The sequence below is a fragment of the Malania oleifera genome, chromosome 6, assembly GCF_029873635.1.
Source record: "Malania oleifera isolate guangnan ecotype guangnan chromosome 6, ASM2987363v1, whole genome shotgun sequence".
Lineage (NCBI taxonomy): Eukaryota > Viridiplantae > Streptophyta > Magnoliopsida > Santalales > Ximeniaceae > Malania > Malania oleifera.
Genome location: NC_080422.1, coordinates 101,514,654 through 101,535,798, shown reverse-complemented (window position 1 = coordinate 101,535,798; position 21,145 = coordinate 101,514,654). Strand labels below are relative to the sequence as shown.

The following is a 21,145-nucleotide window of genomic DNA, read 5'->3' as shown; positions in this document are numbered from 1 at the left end:
TTTTGCCAACGTCATCCTAATAACTCTGAGAGCTTTTCAATCAAGCAACTCCCACTCGTCCTCCTTCATGGAATCTGACTTTCCCTTCAATGGTAAGTGCAACTTCTTACTAAACAAGTAGTTCTCAATCTGCATCTTCTAGAAACCGAAGTTGGTGCTGTTAAACATCTTGAACTTTGAGCTCTTTTCGTTCAACATCCTAATTTGTCAATATAGATATGGAATCAGCTCAAATGGATAGCACGATTAGATCCAGAACAACCGAAAACCTTAGAAAAGGTTCAAGTTGTTCAAAAAAAGGACCTGAAATGACTTCGAAAATCTAGTCAAAATTGGTCAACTTTTCATAAAACTTAACAGAATATTCTGACACTGTTACTGACACCGTTAACTAGTTGCTGACAAGACGCTAACGTGGTGTTGACTTGGCACAATGACGTCATGCTGGAGTGATGTCATTGTGGGGCCTAGTGATGATTGTGCTAAATTACCCCAAGTAAATTCTCAGGAAAGTGGAGGGTCACAATGGACGGCTTAAGTCCCACTTTCCTAGACAAAATTTTCCTTAGACACATAATCAGCATAATATAACTACTGGGACCTCCGATCTAGCTCTAATACCACTTGTTAGGGATCTAGGAACAATAATCACACACACAAGCAAAATAAGCACACAAAATAAGAACACCAGATTTGTAGAAACCCGAACCCAGAAAAATAAAGGAAATTTTAAAACTGGAATTTCAGTGAGCTTCATCGATGAATCCCCTGTTTTCGTCGAAAAAAGCTCTTCTGTGGTTTGTCGACAAAGTTTTCCTTCGGCGATGAATGCCTTTCTGCAATTCGTCAATGAAGGTGCCAACTCGTCGACGAAGTTGGCTGGGTCAACTACCTATAAATAAAATTTTAGTTGTTTAAGAGTTAAGAAATCATATTTTAACTCTCTTTCTCTCTCTAGCCAATGCCTCACCCTCTCTCTCTGTGGTTTCTTCGCTAGTTGTCACCCAGATTGACGATCAGAAGCTACCACGAGGATCAGGGGGAAATTCTCTACAAGTCTAGTGGAGTAGATTCTTAAACGGGGTCTTATCAGACACCACTCCAAAACCAGGGTAAGTAGGTATTTTGAGTTTCGTGGTTGTTTTGGAGTATAAAAGGCCTAGGGAGCGTTTAATGTAAAGTATTATGTGGGTTGGGATGATTAATTTTGGGAAAATGTGTTTCAGGGTTTTGAACTTTAAACATCGTAGGGCGTGGATTAATGGTGTCAGAAGACTTTCCTGTAAGCCTGGTAAGGGGATTAAGTTAAGTCAGAAGTTTCTTCAAAGTTGAACTTGATAAAATGCTATATATGTATATTTATGTTTTCAATTGTTATTTCAAAAACCACCTGTTCAAATAGTCTTTTCAAACCTAGGATATATGATATGATATTTTCAGTAAAAATGAACAATGGGAAGTATAGTTTGATGTTATAAATAGGATATACTGTATATGGAAAATTGTGTGGAAGATGGATTAATTGGTTGTGAAATACTGGAATTGTTTGTGAAAGTGCAGGAACCTTTAGATGATGGCCGTGAGGGCCTAGTTTTATATAATGGACGTGAGGGCCGAGTTTGGTAATATGACAGGTTTTATATGAAATGATTTGAAATACAATTTTATTACTTAAATTGCATGATATGCTTTAGGAACCCTGAGTTTTAGTATTAGACCATGTGCACCCACACTAATCACGAGGAGGTGATGGGTGGTCTCAGCCGATTAGCCTCAGTAGGGGGGTACCTTCCCTGGAAGTTCGAACTTTCAGGATGTGGTAGGGCAATCGGATTCTCGCAAGCAAGTTGCGAATGCCTGCGTAATCGGAGATTAGATGCAGACATATGTTTTGACTTAGTCTGAGTTGATATCCCCTAGGGCATAAGTCCAGCCTTTGGGCCACACAACCCATGCCATGGGGGAAGTAAATGGCGTTAGTCCCAGGGAGTGTCTTTTATACATATCTATAGATTTATGTAAAAGATATTATTTGAATACTAACCTGTTTATACCATGGAAACAAGATGATTATTTTCAGCGGTATAAGGTGAATATAATGTGTGTGTGTGTGTGTGTGTGTGTGTGTGTGTGTGTGTGTGTATGCTATTTTAAGTTAAACAAAAGATGAATGTTTTCTATAAACACGGTAGCATGCTGACCACACACTGGTGTTAACTTAATCTTCCTTACTAAGAGGTGTCTCACCCCATTATACAAATTATCTTTTTAGGACCATCTCGAGGTCAAGGTTACTAAACTCCGGGCGATTGATAGTGTCATGCGCCGAACCTGCAAATGGGCCCCATGTAAGAACCCGAACCATGATAACTGGGTTTAAATAAATAAGAGAGGGGCAAATTGAGAATTTGGCAGATTTCACCGACGAAGCTAGATTTCGTCGACGAAGCCTTTGTTCTTCTCGTCGATGAGGAGAAGCTGAGGAGTTTCAAAAATTGGGAATATCAGGATTCGTTGATGAGGCCATCGATTTGTCAACGAAATCAGTGAAAGATTTGTCGATGAAGTTCCCGGGTCAAAGGGCTATAAATATCATTTTTCTTTACTTCCTAGCTAAGAAACTCAATCCTATTTCTCTCTCTCTCTCTCTCTCTCTCTCTCTCTCTCTCTCTCTCTCTAAAACTCTCTCTACACTCCTTCTCTCTAGAATTCTTCTCCGATTGTTGCTGGAATCGTGAATTTGAAGTTACCACGAGAATCGTGAAAGCATTCTCTACAATTTCTATGGATCGAAATCTCGTTTCGGAGATTTTTGGGTTTTGGCAAAAAATCGAGGTAAGGCTTGGTTTTCAATTCTAATCTAGTAGTTTTGCAGGAAACTGTCTTGTGAGCATATTCTATTCTGTGATTTGTAGGTTTTGGAACTCGGTTCACTATTTAGGGACCTTGGAGTTCGGGATTGGCTATTTGGGGAAAAGGTAAGCGGAACTGTGTTTATATCGATTTTTTTTTTAAATCGGACTCGGTGGAACTGTGGTCCACGGTCCTGTGTGTGTTTTGGCTACTCATTTGTTGAAAATCGTGGGTATATGTTGATTTATACTGTGATATTGGGATGGCCGTGCCTTGACTTATTTACACTGTATTTGTTTGAAAAATCATGATTTAGATTACCAAATGGGTGTGGTTTGTTTGGTTATATGAGCATGCATATGTTGTATCTTGGTGAAATAGGAACGAGGTTCCGAATTGTTCCAGGTTTGAAAATTCGGCTTTTGCCAAAGAGTGCGCAATACCACTAGATTGGCCAACTTTCGAGCCGAAGGGTGTGCGAACACCAGATCTATACTGGTTCAACGCTGATGCTATGCCAGGTTACCGGGGGCACCGACGTTTGCCGAAGGGTGTGAAATATCACTAGACTGTCGGCGTTGGCCGAAGGGTGTGAAATACCACCAGATCACCGATTTTTACTGAAGGGTGTGAAATACCACCAAACAGTCCGACTTCGAGCCGAAGGGTGTGACGACACCAGATTGTATTGCTTGGTTTGTGAAAATACTGGAACTGTTTTGATTGTTTTGACTGTTGATCTATGCATGTTAGTGTATCTTGACAACACTTAAATGCCACACATCGATATAACCTGTGTTCTTCCTTACTGAAAGGTGTTTCACCCCTACTATACGTACATTTTTATAGGTCCTTCGAGTAACCGAAACTAGCGTCCTGGTGTAGGGAGCGTAATGGCCGGTGTACTGCGTTTAGTGCTTGGGTAAGTGTTAGGACTGTATTTTTGTTGGGTAGCCATTTTGAGATGTATTTGGGCACCTAGTTGTACATTTTGATAGAGCCATGTTATGCTCTTGTATAGACTCTGGTATGGTACTGCATATGTGTATATAGATGACCTTTTTCCGCTGCGTATATGATTGTGATTGGATGTGTTTAGGGTTCCTGGGAACCCTACGAGGTCGGACCCTCATCCATTATACTGTGTCTTTGGATGTTTTATCAGATACAGAGATAGGTTAGATTACATTTCACCCTTGGGTCCCATTTCGGGGTCCGGGGCGTGACACCCCAGGTGTGAATATGGTAACCTACCTATCTCTGTATCAATTAAAACATACATGATACTATACTGAATGAGGGTCCAACCCCATAGGGTTCACGTACACCCTATACACATTCACATACATATCCATAGTCATCAAATACACAGCGGAAATGTTCTTTCTATATATACATCATACCATACCAGAGTCTATACATAACTAGAGTCTATGCTTCAAAATACAGTACATACCATGGGTGTCTAAAAAACCCAACAATGACAACCTAGTTACAACATATGTACTTACACAAGTACTCTACGTAGCTAACCGTCACCCACACTTCTGGATGCTAGAATGCTAGTTTTGGCTACCCGAAGGACCTGAAAAAATATTTGTATATTCGGGGTGAGACACCTCTCAGTAAAGAAGAAAACATGTTATATCAGTGTATGACATACAAGTGTTATTTCAACATAAAACATAACACGATACAGTTCCAGTATTTTCACAATTTAGTTCCAGTACGTACAATACCAAACATACGGCCAGTGTCGTCACACTCAAGCACCCGATACTCTGCAATAAACGAAGCCTCACAGTGATATCGTTGCCAGTATGGTGTCCACTCACACCCATCGGTGACCAGCCGGAACAAACAAATGATATTTCACACCCTCAGATATAGAGTCAGACACTTTCGCCCACGGTAATTAGCCGAGACATGGCATTAGTGTACGGTAATTAGTCGCACCTAGTTGATTTACAAAACCTGGAACAATTTTGGAATTCATGTTCCTATACCCATCAACGTACGGTAATTAGCTGCCCTTACCTATTTTACAAAACCCTAGAATATTTTATATACAACATTTCATTCCACACTTATTTGAGTATACAACAATCATATCGTTTTCAATTCAAGAATACAGTTTAATACAAATACAGTTACGATCATCTCAATACTACAATTTTATACCATATACAATTTTCCAATAGAAATAGAGATAATACCCGAAACCCCCAATTTTCCTAAAAACTGTGACCCAAAAATCTTACATTTTTACCCTATAGAATTTTTCAAATAAGTAACCAAAACATACATACAATCGTAAACTACATGTTTACAAAGTCCAATTTCAAAAATAATTGATATAAATAGAATCCCCTTACCTTTTCCCGAATACCAAAATACGAACTCTACAAATCCAAAATTACGAACTGAGTTCCCAAAACCTAAACATCCAAGAACTATACTTCACTTCAGTTGCACACTTCACACAACACAAATGTTCTTATTTATAGATACATATGATAAATATAGAAAGGAAATGAGTTACTGCATTCTAATGGAATAATGAACACGTGGTTTAATGGATTATTTCATCACGTGATAATTGTGTTTTTGATGGAATGAATTTGGCACGCGGCTGCAGTTCATCCTCTTTAAGGCGTTTCCATTTTCTTTATTTCCATATTTTCTCCGTTTCCATTTCAGCTTAACAGCTCAAGTATGGTACCATCAAGTCATCCGAAGAGGTCCTAACTACGAAAGTAAGGCACCATTTATGCTTTCCAAAGAATATAATTATCGAGTTTTAGTTTGATAGTGATCACATTGGACATAATGAAAACTGAAGGAGATTGTAAGTGTTGGTTATTTGTGGTAGTGGAGGAAAGTGGAGATGAGGAGAAATGACTTAAATGTTGGTCTTTTATGGCTAATCTGATACCATGTAAAAAGATAGAAGAGAGAAAGTGTTGGAAGATTTATGTATTTCTCATTATTTGCTTGAACTTACATGCAGTATATATAAATACATTTACAACTAATTTCCTAATTATCATTCAAATTCAAATTCAAATTCAAATTCAAATTCAAGTTTGAAGTCGTCATAATCATATCTCCTCATCCCTAAACTTTAGTAAGTATTTCGGTATTCACTTACTACATCATTATCGGTGGATCAATTCTCCTGATTTTCAGCAGCGATTTTAGTTGAAATCCCTTGATCTTCTACATACAGTTACCATCATCAAACTTTCTCAAACTAAAATGATAAATATGATATCTCACTAAAGGGCTTCATAATAATATATGTCACAATCATGTTTATATTTAAAGTAATGTTAAAATAAGAACAATGGATGAAGTGTAAGAAGAACTATTGAGATTAACATTTTGAAGGATTTTAATATGGATTGGTGCTCATAGATGTGTTTTTTTTTTCTTGGTAAGAATGCTCATGGTGATTCAAAGCAAAACTTTTAGTAAGATGACATATTGTAAGAAGTAATATCATCAATTGTCCCTTGAAAACATGAATGGCATTTTGTTACCTTCTATTTTTTTTCTTTTATCTTTTCTAAAATAAAATATTTACATCATTTTAAAGATTTTCTTACGATTTGAAATGACATCAAAGATGTTCATAATTTACAAGAGATTTTTACTTGTTTTGTCATAACTAAAAAATCATATAAAATCATTAGTAAATAAAATATTTGGCTATTTTATTTTCCAGTATGGCATTTATGATTGCCTTATAAAAAGGGAAGGCCTAAATAATATTATTTTAAAATGCTTCTATCAAAAAATTAATTATGAAAGTTGCTTGCAAGGATCAGTAATTTTTTATTTTATTTAATTTTTTTGGAGTAGTACTTGTCCTTAATTTGTAATGAAATAATTTTTTGTGGACAACTTAGAAAAGCAATCATTGGGTTTGGACTAAAGCTGCCTTAGGTATTTTGTGAGAAAAAAGTTTTTTATATCAAAATTATCGATAATAATAAAATTTATTCAAATATAATTAAAAATTTAAAAATAGAGAACTAAGAACCTATCAAATAAAATTTTTACTAATTTATTTTATATTTTAATTTTTTTCCCTATTTTCTTTAATGACTATTTTCATTTTTTAAAATGCTTTTCAAATTTCAAGGTTCAGTATAAAAGTTTGAAACCTTTTACTAAAGACTGAAAAGTTCAATAGTTCTTCTCTTCTCGTTTCCTAGCAAGGAGCTCCATCTTTCATCCTCAAGGTGATTGTGTTAACATTCTTCTGCCATTTTGAGGTGCTCTCTCTCTCTCTCTCTGTCTCTGTCTGTCTGTCTGTCTCTCTCTCTCTCTCTCTCTCTCTCTCTCTCTCTCTCTCTCTCTCTCTCGCAAGGCAGGCAAAAATATAATGTATAGATGCCAGAATTTTCATCAATTTAAACTCACCACATGTTTTGAGGGCATTGCAAAGTCTGCACATATGATACGATAGTGAAAGTGGAGTGGAAGTGGCTTCCTCTTTGCAAATATATCGTCGAACACTGCTCCTGGGAAAAATAAAATTGGGAGGGTTTTGAAAGAGTCCTACTTGTTTTTCAATTTTTGATAGTGGGTTTGTTTTGAAATTAAGGTTTGATGCTAAAAATTATATGGTTCGGATATTAAAGTTGTGGTTGATGTCCATTAGTTGAAGAACTTGAACAACAATAAATCACACCTTTAGGACAATTAATTGGATCAGTTTTCCAAATAGAGGCACATATTTGATTTATGATGATATAGATTTTTCTTTGTCTTTCTCAATGATGAAGTTTTAAGTGAAGACCAAAAGTGCTCCTGAAACTCTTATCAAATTCTGGGTAAAAGAGCCAATCTATTGTCAAGTAATTTTTTTATAACAAAAAAAAAAATCTATTAAATGTTTTGTATTATTGATCCTGGTTTGACGAATATACTTTCACAGTGAAATTATATTAAGGGCGATTTTCTTGGATTTGGAGGACGTGTCCCTCTTTCAATGTAAAGCATGTTTGCTCTCTAAGTTAGCTACTCTTTTTTATATTTTCATTCTTGGAGAATTAGTAATTTATTAATATAATCCTAAGCCTGATTTAGTTTATTTCTTGTTGAAGTATTGGTTGGTAACCTTTTATTTACTTTTTCAGTTTTTCCTAATTTTTTTGTCTGAACAACATACTGACCTTGACTTAATTGATATGGTACGGGCATGAGGAATTTTAAGGACTCACAATTACAAATTACAGTTATTCAACATCTACAAAAAGTTAATAGCATATATTATGGCTTTCTGAAATCTTATTTTCATTTTGATGGATTAAGTGGAGGCTTTGCATTGGCTTAGTGATGATAATGTTTTGAAGCTACCAACCATGGGTGAGAAATGCTAAGAAAAAATTTACTCAATGATAAAGTTGGCAGCCATGAAAAACATGAGTCTGCACCTTATATGAGCCCCCTAAGTGCAGATTATGTTCATGTTTTGATAAGGCAAGAACCAATTTCTGGTGATAGTGCACTTTTTTAGACTGCTTCAGCACCCACTGAGAAAAGGTTTCTTGTTGAATCACTGGTGGATATTTTGTTAATCTCCTGCCCCAAAATTCAAAAGCCATGTACCTTTAACTTCTAATATAATGTTCTTTTTGCCATCGAATTTCTCCACTTCAAACTGATTGTTTGCAACACTTTCCATATTTCCTTTCAAGCAATTTCATTGAATATCTTATGATGCAGGATGAGAATTTGCTTCCAAGGCAGAAATAGAAGAAATTGAGAAGAGAAGGGAAGGGGAAGAAGAAGGAAGAACAAGGGAGGTGCGGAGAAGGGGATACACTTCAGAGGCACCTGCTGCCAGGGTGGGGGTGGGGGAGGAATGAACATGCATTAGTTTTCAATTCAAATTCCGCAATAACCAACCTCCTACGTGGCTTTCGCGCACTATTTACAAGAAATTCTATAATGCAAAAAATTGAACATGCTCTTAAAGATACGTGAAATTACAAATGCACCCTAAAATATACATATATTACAAACAAACCCCCAAAATACATAATCCTACTACAAGCAAACTAATGAGACGGAATAAACATCTCTCTAGTTGGAAAACGACTTTGGAGGTTGACTTCCCGTGGCACATGGTAATTAGAAGTGAATATGGTTTGCATCGGAATAAGTATAAAATACTAAAGGCAGTGGAAGTGCTTTCTCATGCCAGTCCTTGGGAATTCATTTCTCAGACAACCCACCTATTCTACCCTTACTTGCTTCCAAGTTAAAAGTGGAAATAGCATTTGTTTCTAGGAAATATATTTGGGTAGGTGAGATTTCATTGGAGTTTTTAGTCTCTCATCTTTTTAGACTACCCAACTTGTGTAATTCCCCAATAATCAATTTCTATTCTTTGGAAAAGGGGTCTCTCTCTTGGGATTTTCACTTCTTTAGAAATATCAGTGAGAGGGAGGTTAATGAGTTGACTATTTTGTTGAGAGTGTTGGATTCTTTTCCCCCCCAAGTGAGAGATGACTAAAGATTTGGGTAGGGGACTCTCTGGTTCTTTTTCCACTAAATTTTTTGCTGGTCCTTGTTCTTTCCCCTTGAATGACTTCATTTGGGAGGCGAAGTTTCCCTTCAAAATCAGAGGTTTCATGTGGACTTTGGTCTGTAACCAGCTTAATTCCAATGATTTGCTGCAAACAAGGAGACCCTACAAGGGTATTTGTCCAAATATGTGCTTTATGTGCTTCAAGTCAAACGAAACTATTGATCATTTGTTTCTGTGTTGTTGGGTGGCTAAGCAGCGTTGGGACCTTTTGTTTTTGGTCTTTGGCAAGGTCGTGGTGCTCCCATGAATATTTGATACTATCTTGAAGGTGAGTTATAGAGGTTTTGGGATAAGTAAGGAAATTCTGGACCTTTGTAGATTGGCTATCTTTGCCCTCCCTTGGAGTCTTTGGTTAGAAAGTAGTGCCAGGACTTTTTAATGGCAAAATAACTCCCTCCCATCTTCTTGGGATTGAGTGGTTTCCCTTGCTTCCTTTTGGGATCACTCTTGGACATTTTCAGGATTTATTATTGTCAGATGTGTAGATGTGCAGGGGAATTGGAGGGGAGTGTTCTTGTAATTTCATTTGTTTTTTTTTTTTTTCCTTCCATTTGTAAATTGTTTCTCCTTCAAATAGATAAATAAATGACTATTTAAGAAACAACCAACTAACTAAATGCATTTAAGTAATGCATAGAGTTAAAGCAGGTTGGGTAAAATGGAGAAGTGCTTCAAGTGTGCTATGTGATCGTAGAATACCCTTAAAATTGAAAGGGAAGTTTTATAGGACAGCTATAAGACCAGCTATGCTATATGGATCAAAATGTTGGGCGACAAAGAAACATAATATCCAAAAAGTAAAAGTTGCCGAGATGAGAATGCTTAGATGGATGAGTGGTATGTTAGGTGTACCTCCTATAGAAGATAAGATAAGGGAGGGATGACTCAAATGGTATGGACACTTGTAACGTAGGCCACATAGTGTACTTGTGAGGAAGAGTGACTTAGTTACTGTGAGGGGCAATAGAAGGGGTAGGGGTAGACCTAAAATAACTTGGGAGGAGATAGTGAGTAAGGATTTAATATCTTTGAATCTATTAAAAGAAATGGTCCATGATCGCATAAATTGGCAGAAAAAGATTCATATAGCCGACCCCACTTAGTGGGACTAAGGCTTGGTTTTTGTTGTTGTTGTTATTTAAGTGTTGGACCCAATAATCTATTGACCCTATTCTTTGACGTAGGCCTCCAAATTGGGTCAAAATGATCCATCCAAATAGTCGCCTCTTGTCCTACATCACCTTACCAATGAAAAACTGTGGCTTGAACCTACACTCCACAAAACACACTCTTTTATTTTTCTTCTTCTTATGTGTCATGAGATACCACTCCCTTTTATATACTTGACATCCTTAATGACCAGCCACACATTTATAACCATGTAATAGCTTGCTTGCCTAGGGATAGTAGCCATGCACATTGTCATATGTAAGGTGTCTTCAAGGAAAAGCCACCATGCTACCCAATTGGTCTTGAAGACCAGCTTGCCAAAGCAAATTGTTTGCCAACCAAAATTTTAGTCCTGATGCGTGCCCTCTGCAAAGTTCAATTTTCCATTTAGCTACCTGCCTTCTCTTGCTCCCAGTCTCTCTCTCTCTCTCTCTCCTCCCTTCCTTGAATAAGTTGGGTCCCACTCCCACCATATGGTGGGATAAGCCTAACATGGACTATGTTCAGATAAAATGTGAGGTAGTTCTAGTTCAATGGTCATTAGCAGTTGAAGGGCTTCTTTAACACACTATTTATAAGAAAGACTAATACAAGGGATTTCATATATACCCCTAAAAATACAAGAAAGATAAACCCTAAAATACACAAATATTACATAAGCCCCCAAAACACATAATCCTAAAAACTAAAACGCATAATAAATAAATAATTAGTTAAGCACATTTGGCTTTTAGGACCCAATAATCAATTGATCTTGTACTTTGACATAATCCCTCCAAATACCCACTTCTCATCCTACATCAATTCCCTTCTTCAAAAAAGAACTCAACTCTATTGAATTGGCATTTGGCAAAGTACCAAGGAGTCCATTTCCATGAATAGAATCATCTCGCTTCTTAGAAAAGAAATCAGCAATGCGCTTCAATTTGGTGAGTCAAAGATCTTGAGATGGCATCTACTTATATTTCTTCTCAATGGAGAGGGAATAAGAATTTTCATATCCATCAAGCTTAACCCTCCTATCAAATAACCATGGACAGCCTAGAAGGATATGGAAAATCTTGAGAGGAAGCATATCACATTGCACTGTCTCCATAATTGAACCAATCTTGAAGGTAAGCAAGCAATGATCATGGACCTTTAAGTTGGTATTGTTCACCCTAGCAATTTTTTATGGGTCAGGATGAGGTTTGACTTCCAAATGTAACTTATTTATAGCTTCTTCAAAAACTACATTTGTACAACACTACAACTACTAGGATCAACAATAAAAAATGCAAAGCTGTTTATGACAAATAACCTGAGTCTAAAATATGCTAATTAGCCTCCAATCTTTCTCTCTCTCTCTCTCTCTCTCTCTCTCTCTCTCTCTCTCTCTCTCTCTCTTTTCAACCTTGTGGAAAGAGAGCATAATTCGGATAATCAGATTTTCATGTTGCCACCATCCTATAATCACTTGGGATTTTTATCTTCAATTGTTGGAATGCCATCTTTGTCATCATCTTCTTTTTCTGTAACATCCATGACTCCGTTAGGACGTTGTGCAGCTTGATGCCCAAAACTTTGACATTTGGAGCACTTGATTAATGGTTGAATTTTTGAAGTTGTTCTGAGATGCCCAGGAATCCCCAAAAGGGTAGTAGTCTGAACTCCTTACCGAATCACTCACTTGACTTCTTTTGCATAATTCTGCTAGTCTCTTGTCAAACTGAAGGGTTGATATGGGCATAGGAGGATTAAATTGCATATCCTCCTCAACATGAGTGGCAACCTGCACTGCATCCCCAACTGTTATTAGACGACATGCTGCAAGCTTGGAGGCAATAGTTGGCTTTAACCCTTTCTTCTGCAAAGATGTCATCAAATCCACTTTTTATTCTATGTTGGAACAAGTAGCCAAATGTTAGAACCCATTAGTGTACTCTATCACTATCTTTTCTTCTTGCTTCAAGTCAAAGAGTTGCAAATGAACATATTGCTGGTAATTGGGAGGTACAAATTGCTCCTACATGGCTTGCTTCATCTCATCCCACTTTGTAATCTCACCAAATCTCCTTCTTCTAAAGATCAATTGTATTTTAATCCACCAAATTCGAGCAGTTCCCTTTAATTTTGATTCATCCAAACATAGTTTTCTAGCCTCATTCATATCATACCATTGTAAATAGTATTCCAAAGAATGCAGTCAATCATCAAATTCATTAGGAGAACCCTCACCATTAAAATCTAAGACTTCTAATATAATTCCATACTCAAGTGATCATCGTACCTTCACGCATCTCAAAAGTATGGGGGACGGTAGCTATAATACTTTCCTATTTGGTAGGAAAATCCATGGCCCTCCTACCTAGGGCTGCTAACTTTGGTTATCAGCCTTTTCAAAGCATTACTAATAGCCTCCAAGGCATTCTCCATGTTTTGTACCCTATTGGACAATAATTATACTTTTGCATATATATATATATATATATATATATAAAGCAAAGGTGTTTTAACCCTTAAGAGGCAAAGGCACAAGCCTTTTGAGAATTTTGTTTTTAGATAAATATATATATATATATATATAACATATCTTTTTAAAAATAAAGAAAAAATTAAGAAAATAAAAAAATATCAAATATATTTGCAAACTACTGTTGGCCATTGAAAACTTACTAACTTGAATTCATTATGTAAATCATAACAATGGATAGCTATAAAATTACAAAGTGCAAATTATTTTCAATATCTAAGATACAACTCTCAATCATTTTGGAAAGGTTGAGATTTTAGAGTTTTAGAAATTAACTCATATTATGACATTCCTTTTATACAAACATGGAGTTAAACTTTTCTAGCCAAATCTAATTGACAAATCACACACCTAAAATACATAAGCTTCAACTAAAATGTCGTAGAAGGCATGCCTTTTGTACAAATGCGTAGGCCTCAGTCTATGATGTGTTAGCCTTTTTGGGATTTGGTATTTTAGATTGAAACTCAAGTTGTTTTAGTCATGCCTTGCCTCTAGGTAAGCCTCAATTGAGCCTTTTAAAATGTTGATATATATTGATAGAAAAAGAAGAGATTTCATTAATTAATAGATTAATAATTTACATAAAGGAGAATAAGACATCTCCCAAGAAAAACTGAAAAAAACCATAAGGAAATCTAAAGACAACAACAACAATAAAACGAAGCCTTAGTCCCACTAAGTGGGGTCGGCTATATGAATCCTTTTCTGCCAATTATGTGATCATGGACAATTTCTTTTGATAGATTTAAAGATATTAAATCTTTACTCACTATCTCATCCTAAGTTATTTTAGGTCTACCCCTACACCTTCTACTGCCCCCCACAGTAAATAAGTCACTCTTCCTCACAGGTGCACTATAAGACCTACGTTGCAAGTGTCTATACCATCTCAGTCGTCCCTCCCTTATCTTATCTTTTATAGGAGTTACACCTAACTTATCACAAATATGTTCATTCCTTAATTTATCTTTCAATGTTATACCACTCATCCATCTAAGCATTCTCATTTTGCCAACTTTTACTTTTTGGATATTATGTTTCTTCGTCGCCCAACATTCCGATCCATATAGCATAGCTGGCCTTATAGCTGTCTTCTAAAACTTCCCTTTCAATTTTAAGGGTATTCTACGATCACATAGCACACTTGAAGCACTTGTTCATTTTACCCAACCTGCTTTAACTCTATGCATTACATCATCTTCAATTTCTCCTCCAGTTTGCATAATAGATCCAAGGTATTGAAACCTACAAGTGCTATTTATTTTTTCATCATCGAGTTTAACTTTGTCTCCAATATTCCTCCTATCATTACTAAAATTACATTTCATATATTTTGTTTTATTTCTACTTATCCTAAAGCCTCTAAATTCCAAAGCTTCTCTCCATAATTCTAACTCGGCCTCTACTCCGTCCCTAATTTCATCAATTAATACAATATCATCTGCAAACAACATACACCATGGAACCTCCCTTTGAATACTCTTAGTCAATTGGTCCATCACTAAAGCAAAAAGATAAAGACTCAAAGCAGATCCTTGATGTACACCTATGGTAATTGGAAATTCTCTAGTTTCTCCATCTATAGTCCTTACACTAGTCATTACTCCATCGTACATATCCTTAATGACATCGGCATACCTACAACATACACCCTTTTTTTCTAAAACCCACCATAGAACTTCCCTAGGTATCCTATCATATGCTTTCTTAAGGTCAATAAATATCATATGCAAGTCCCTCTTCTTTTCCCTAAACTTTTCCATTAATCTTCTTAAAAGATAAATAGCTTCCGTGGTAGATCTCCCAGGTATAAAATCAAATTGATTTTCTGAGATCTTCGTTTCCAACCTTAATCTTTGTTCAACTACCCTTTCCCATATTTTCATCGTATGACTCATAAGTTTAATTCCACGATAGTTATTACAATTTTGAATATCTCTTTTATTTTTGTATATAGGTATTAAAGTGTTTTTCTTCCATTCATCTGACATTTTCTTAGTTTTTACAATTGTATTAAATTATTTAATACAATTGTAAAAACTAAGAAAATGTCAGATGAATGGAGGAAAAACACTTTAATTTAATACAATTGTAAAAACTAAGAAAATGTCAGATGAATGGAGGAAAAACACTTTAATACCTATATACAAAAATAAAGGAGATATTCAAAATTGTAATAATTATTGTGAGATTAAACTTATGAGTCAAACGATGAAACTATGAGAAAGTGTAGTTGAACAAAGATTAAGCTTAGAAACGAAGATCTCAGAAAATCAATTTGGTTTTATGCCTGGGAGATTCAAGATAGTTCACTCCCTCAAAATACCCAAACTCAACACACCACAATGATACCATATAATGGATTTTTCCCAAACCAGCAACCAATTCACCATCCCTGAAAAGACCCAGGCATTAGGCTGCAAGCAAAACAATCTGGAGAAAGTGCCTTCAGTGGTCTTCTAATCTGCAGCAAGTTGTTGGTATTAATTCTATTTAGCATGATCAATCAGATAAACCCCTTACTTTTTTAGGGGTACTTTGGCTTTCCCAATAATAGAATAAAGAGGAAAAGAGGAATTAGAATCGGTCAGGAACTCACAAAATGATTTACAAGATTTTGCCCCTGAACGATCCAAGGATCAAGAAGGAACATCCCTCCCCAAAGAAAGATGACAATTATTCAATAAAATCAACAAGGAGGACAGCTCAACCATCTCTCTATCATTAAGAGGTCCCAAATGAAAATTCCAAGAAACCAAAAGACTATCTGAATCACCAGCTAAGAAACAAATAATGCTGTTCTGCCCTAGCTCAAATGGAAGAGACAAGGAAAAGATGTCGATAAGACATCATTCCCCAACCAATGGTCTTTCCATGTGTGTGTGTGTGTGTGTTTGTGTGTGTATTCGTGGTTTACCTGAATAAATTGAGGATTCTTAGAAAATTGTTAAGGATCTCTAGTGTTTGTGTTTATAACATATGGAATTAATCTTTATTATTTCATGTGAATAATCATACTGATTGTAAATAAACTATAGATGCAGCTTCTTGATTGCTGTTTCACAAAACCTCAAACCTTAATGCGTTCTTGAATAGATTACATGAGAGATTTTTATTGAATTATGCCAAAGATTCAATCCATCTAGTTATTTATTTTCTACATTCAAATGGCCAGTCTAAATTGGTTGTGGACATTCAAATTTCATGGTTCTGGACTTATCAGTTTTCTATGTTTTCCTTGTTTTTCTTTCTTTTTCTCCTAGGGACAGCCACAGTGACTTTTTGGCTTGCTCCCTTCAATAGTTAAGAAGTTGACATCTTCAGCATGCAGGCACTATAACGTCCCAGCAGTCTTCTGCTGTAGTTACCCCCATTATATCAGGTTAGGAACCTGTAACTTCGTCACAAGAAATTTAATTTGTGAAATATAATGGGTATAGGCATATAGCCTGGTGAAGGGGTTCACATGTGGCTAACCCTGCCCTTTTGATTTAATCATGAAATGAGGATTAGGTGTTCAATAAATGTGCTGAATCAATCTATGTTTCCCCTTGGATCCATGTGAGTTTGCTGTTAACTGCCATGATGCCATGTTGCAGTGCTGGCAGCCAAATTACAATAATATTTGCCCCTTTGTCTTCTTCTTCTTTGATATTTGTGTGTTACTGTATACCATTTGTATAGAAAAACACCTTGGTTAGGTTCTACCTGTTATTCCCCCAGGCCACTGTTGGGCCTGGCATGCTTTTTAGAAACATTGCTTCTTGCTTCAGACTACCAGTTAGTTTCCAAGTTGAAGTGTGAAATTCTGATCTGGTACTTGTATGGCATACTTGTATACATTTTACATGATTCACAATTCAGAAAATAGGAATTTTTTTTTATTATTTTTTGCATTTTCTGACATTCTAGGTCTCATGTAAGTCTGTCATATATTTTCTTTGGGACACATTTTGAGAATTATGTGGCTCATTCAAGGATGATTGTAATTTATCAGAACAAATTGGCCATCTTTTAACTGCATTTCAAGTTTCTAAGGTGTCAGCCAACTCTTCAGCTATCAAATCGCTCAGTTGCCTCTCTAGAGGGGTAATTTGTGTGATAATTGATATCATCTCTTTAGCTGATGAAATGAGGGGAAAATGATCATAAAATGGACCAACGGATAGGTTGCCCTCCATTGATTTAAACAAGAACACAGCATCATGTGTGATAGAGATCGAAATGTTCCAATATCTGACAATGGTCATCTAAATATTTATTACTTTGTTCCGATATCTGACAATGGAAATGTATGTTTGGATGATCCAAATTGATAGAGATCAAAATGTTTAACATCGTCATGTGAGGACTGAATGGTTTCCATTAATGCTTTTGGCTGGGTTGAGAACTGAAGACAGGTAGGACAGGGAACCAAAAAAAAAAAAATTGTTTGGATGAAATGTGAAAGTAGAGCCTTCAAATGTTGAACCTTCGGGCCTGCAAACAGCACCTCTTTTAGCGAAATCAATAAACATACTACCAAGGCTGAAGATACCTAGTAGAAATAGAAGAATGTAGCTTGCCCTCAGAAAGTTGAAGATGTGAAATTTGGTCCCCCTGATTTTCTGGGCCTATAGATTGGATGATTTCAGCTGTTTACTTTTTGAGGTCTGTTGCTGCCTAGGTGAATGGTATTTGGGAATATGGAGTTTGAATCTTGGGTTTAAAGTGTGTGAAATTCATCAAAGTTCAACGCAAAAAGGGTGCACTAGGTTTGAGACATCGAGGATGGCACCTGGGTATCTCATTCCTAGAACACTAACCTACATGTTCATAAGACCAGGTGAATTGATTATTTTATTTCTGTGTTGTTCAGAGGTTTTTTTTTAATCAAATCCTAGTTCTTTCTATTCTACAGTAATTAACATTGCTTTAATGTCTAACGGTAGATGAAGGGTTCTTCCCATAATTCAAAAACAAAAATTGTGCGATGAGGCGCTACTTGGGTCGCTGCCCATCCCTCAAATAGCGATCTGGTTCACATGTACCAGTTCAAATTTAAGGGGCAGTAGTCTTGAATCGGTAGGGGTCTGTCAAAAGTAGCATCCAAAATTTGTTAACCAATTCAAAATATATATAAAAAAAATAAAAATTGTACGAATATATTCAAAAGTTTCAAAACAAATTTTAACAAAAATCATAGATGCATAATTTAGGAAAAGAATTGCGATCATTTATGTGCATTTGTATTAAGAAAACATGTTTGGACTTTGAAATTTTGAAAGTTTATAGATTTGTGTAAAATTTTTGGAGTTTTTCTTATGCAAAAATTGCATTATGCAGCTTTGATATACAGTTATTCTTATAAACTTTTTGTTAGTGTATTTTAATAATATTATATTGTTTGTGTATTATAATAATATTATTATTTTATTGTTATCTTGGAAAAGAAGATGTACCATAGATTGAGTTATGGTCATTCATTCATATATCTTCTAAATGCATATCTTATTTATTAAGTAAATAGAGAATGAATGATCATTTTGTGCTTATAAATAAACCCTTATGGCATTAGCATGACACACCAATTTATTTTCTTCATTCTCTTCATATCATCCTTATTTTGAGTCCAGAGAGTATGACAAGTAAAGAAGTGTGTGTTTTTAGTGGAGCTTTGGATTCTCCATTTGTGCTAAATTAGAGAGAGTCATACAATTAAAATTGGACTGTTGTATTCTGGGGGAGATAAGTCTTGAGGAATTTTGCTGCACCGGTTTGTGGGCTAAGCCAATAAACCGTAGAGAGCTTGAATTTCCTTAAAAAGAGCGAGATGTCCGTGTCTTAGCATGTTTATGAATTGTGAGAATTAAGGTGTACTCCCAAGAGAGGGGTGAATTGGGTTTTTAGAAATTTTCTTAATAACTTAAGTTTGCAAATACCTTAGTTAAGTATTACCCCTTTCTAATTAATTTTCAATAGCCACACAATCACAATAATATTGATCAGCAACCTCACAAGTACAGCCAACAATCCTTTGTATGAAAATTTATTATTACAATCCAAATTTAATCTTTCAATATTAAAGATTAGTTGTTCAATTCCAATAACTATCAAGATAGAATTTTATAAGATTGATCTCAAACAACCCAACAATATATTCAGATTTAGAAGGTTTATTTTGACTAATATTCTCAAAACTTCAATATTCAGAATTTCAATCAACTCCTAGTACTTAGCAATTCAGTATTCAAGTATAATTTGATTATTTAAACCAATAAACAATCAATAGAGATCCTTTGATTAAAGATAATCAGTATTCTAGCAATTCCCTAACAATTTAAATAAGCATACAAGCATTTTTTATACTTGCAAGAATGTAAAGAGATTAAGGGAAGAAGAGATGAACACTAGATTTTTTACAAAGTTCAGCCAGCTGCCTATGTCCTTGCCCCAAGCAACACGCTGTGAGGATTCCTTTCCAACTTCTTTACCAGGTGAAGTTACAATTTCTCTCCGTTCAAGGTGGAGATCTCTCACTAACGAGAACACCCTCTTGCTAGGCAATGATCCAACAATCTTGAATCGTCAAGAAAACAAAAATAAGAAACAACTTTTGTTCGTATATAGAATATCACCAAGGTTCTTGTTGGAATTGGTGTGATCCCAAGAGGGGGGGGGGTGAATTGGATATTTAAAACTTTTCGGCTAATTAAAACATTTCGATTCATCACAGTTCATATCTCATTCAATATTAAAAAACATGTATGTAAAATGATTAAGCTATTAGTGCAAACATACATGTGTGCAACATATCTCATTTAAATTAAATGTGTGCATGCAAATAATTATAGTAGTGAACAAGCAAGCATACACATATGGAAATTAAAGTGCAATAATTAAATGAGATAGGGAGAGAGACATACAATATTTGTTATCAAGATTCGGCCAAACCAGCCTACGTTCTCGCCTTGGGCATATTCTCCAAGGATTTCACTAAACCTGTTCACTTAAATGAGTGGAGCAGAAGCCGTTACAACTTCTCCTTATAGGGCGAGGTAAATCCTAGCTCAATTACAAGGTTGAGCCCAACTTGACTCACTTACGGGGTTGAGACTCCCCAATTCAAATTCTGGGTTGAACCCAACCGGCCTTACTTACGAGGCTGTGACTCTTTAGTTCAATTAATGAGATGAACCCAATCGGTACATTTAAAAATCATTTTTCGTACAAAATAATGCTTCTAAAGATACAAGCAGAGATGTACATATTTAAGCTCAAATACATGCACTCTCTTATGATATGCATTATGCTCAGTAGAGAAAGGATGCTATCAAATAATTTTGTACAAATAAAATATATGTGAAAAATAAGTATTATTATTTTCCTATAAATATTTTTGCAAATAAAGAATATTTGGATAATCTAGGAATTTAAGCTCGAGAAAATATTTGTGTAATAAATAGCTTTCTCCCAAAAATATTTATCAAGGAAATAATCGAGAGAAAACAAAGCTATACGCTCAAAATGATTTTCAGAAAATAAATAACAACTAAGAGTATGTGGATGTGAATACAAATGAAATGCTTAAAATAATTATACTTTCATCCAAAGTGATTTTGAAATAATTAAATGGAAAGAGAGTTGAAGAGTTTTGTTTAAAACATTTGCCCCAAAGGAATGATTTTTGTAATAAAAATAGTTTGGGGGATCTTTGATTAATAAAATAATTTGAGAGGATTTGGGAGTTAATCAAAGTTACTAATTAGGAGTTATGAGGGGGTGTTTATAGATTTTTCTAAAAATTATGATCGTTGGGGACACGCTCGGTATTTTGGAAAAGTTTAATTAAAAGTTAATGACGTTTTAGCGTTTTTAAAAATTTCCAACCCGAGAGATGCAGTCGATTGAGTTTTAAGTTCAGTCGATTATATTGATAAGTACAGTCGACCGATGCACTTTTGAACTATAGATATAATCGGCCGAATTTAGGTGATTTTGAAAACGTTCAAGGTTCGGTCGAA

At 35.5% G+C, this 21,145-nt stretch overlaps 1 protein-coding gene across 2 annotated transcripts in view; it reads left to right on the top strand.

The window, feature by feature from the left end:
• Positions 1 to 7,037: 7,037 nt before the first annotated feature.
• The window catches only part of LOC131157386 (uncharacterized), a 37,789-nt gene continuing 23,681 nt past the window's right edge, over positions 7,038 to 21,145 (top strand). For both annotated transcript variants that reach the window (XR_009137261.1, XM_058111493.1), the window contains exons 1-2: positions 7,038 to 7,133; positions 16,406 to 16,524. The gene's annotated coding sequence lies outside the window, so the exon portion shown is untranslated. The remainder of the gene's footprint in view (positions 7,134 to 16,405; positions 16,525 to 21,145) is intronic.